General features: G+C 37.7%; 1 pseudogene; it reads right to left on the reverse strand.

Annotated features, from left to right (window-relative positions):
- Nucleotides 1-277: 277 nt before the first annotated feature.
- Nucleotides 278-1,082, reverse strand: LOC150087482 (protein ZBED8L-like; annotated as a pseudogene).
- Nucleotides 1,083-1,886: the final 804 nt, after the last annotated feature.

Consider the following 1,886-nt stretch of genomic DNA (forward strand, 5'->3'; position numbering starts at 1 on the left):
AGGCGAGAACTACGGAAGCATTGAGAACTAAACAGGGTAGTTCAAGTTCATGAGTATCACATCTCAGTAGACACTCAAAATCCAATAACATTGCTAGAAGTGTTTTGCTGGGATTTGGGTGAAAATTAAATCACGAGGTCGGAAGCCAATATCTGCATTAAAGTATTATTCAAAACGTGTTCATAGAAATCATCTTATCATTCCATTGGAGATAATGTGGAGATCTAGGGGATCTGTAATTACCTGAAAGCTATGTTTCATACCGTTCTTGGTATATCTATAATTGGATCTTTCTTTGTGTTGAGATGAGTGAAGGAAATGCAATTAAAAACTTTTGTATTATAGCCCATAATCCAGGATAAAGTGTAGGTATCTGCTTTTGCAGCCAGAATTGTTGATAGCCGTCTTTGAATTTAAATTTCAATTCTTCATTTGTTGTTACATCTAATAGTTCTTCTTGTAATTTTGGAGATTCTTCTGTGTTTGTACTTGAAACAGGATTCAGAACCCAGTCGGGGGTGTTCATTTTTAAAATATCTTCAAATTGTTGATTGAAGTCAAAATGGAGAGCATCCAAGTGCTGACAATAGCTAAGTAAATCTTCGTCCTATTTTCTACTGTTGATAAATTTGGAAACTGGCTGAATTCCCCTCGTCCTAAATTTTGTTTGTACAGAAGTTTTCCACAAACGCAGAAATAAAAGCTTTTGTTTTTATTACATTCAGCTCATCGCCTTGAAGTTGTAGATTTGTTTCGTTAAATTTGTTAAACAAGTCTGTCAAATAAGCAATGTCATTTTTGGAATCAATCAAGTTGGCTCGTAAAGCATCATCTTTGTTTTCTAGAAACTCTAGCGCGGAGTTAAAGAGATTATAAAAGCGATCCAAACAGGTACCTTTTGATAGCCAACGAACTTCTGTATGAAGCAGGAAGCGATTGAATTCTTCATCGTTTTCAATACAAAGTTGTCTAAACAATCTGTCATTCAATGAATTGATTCTGATTTTGTCTATTGCTTTAAGGACATAATCTAATGACCTATGTAGGCGTTCACTCAGTTGACGATAATGAGTCTTCAACATCTTGAGCCATTTCATCAATTCTTCTATTATTGCTCAAAGAAATTTTATTGATAATATCAGACGCTGGCATGTGCAGCGTAGTGCGTATTACCTCACTTCCAGAAGCCATAGAAACATACAGTAGATATGTAAGAAAATGTATAAAAGCCCCCCAAATGCACCCGAGGCTACTATCACCCCCTTGATTGTTCTACTGTCCCCTAGGGGACGGTATCGCGCTCTTTGGGAACCAGTGATCTAAACTATTAATAATTTCTCAAAGTGCACATTTACAATTACCCCCCCCCCCCACAAAGAACGTTTCACATGAAAATGTCGAATAAAGTGCGAGCCCATTGTTAAAATATTCGCAGCTCACCACTGAGTTAATCGCCCTACGTAGCATAGATGAAAGGTGTCTGTGGTTCGGTAGTAGTAGTAGTAGTGACATATGAGCTTACGCAGCATCAGCCAAAAAAAAAAAAAAAAAAAAAAAATCACACCATTCCCTCCAAATGCCTGTCAAGTTCCTCCTTAAATTTATTTAACCTATCAACTTCCACAACGACAGATTGAAGTTTGTTCAAGCAATTAACCATCCGCTGGCTAAAGGTAAATTTCCGCACATCTATTCTACATCTGTCCTTTCTTAATTTGAATTTATGCCCCCTTAGGTTCGTAATCTGAACAAGTGGAAGGATCCCATCAGAATTCAGCGTGCTGAACCCATTCAAGGCCTTATACACCTCAATCAGATCACCGCGCAGGTGCCTAGTCTCCAGCCACTGCAATTTGCAGAACTTAAGCCTCTCTTGGTAAGAGGAT

Source organism: Mastigoproctus giganteus, chromosome 4, assembly GCF_048544385.1.
Source record: "Mastigoproctus giganteus isolate SK-2022 chromosome 4, ASM4854438v1, whole genome shotgun sequence".
NCBI lineage: Eukaryota > Metazoa > Arthropoda > Arachnida > Uropygi > Thelyphonidae > Mastigoproctus > Mastigoproctus giganteus.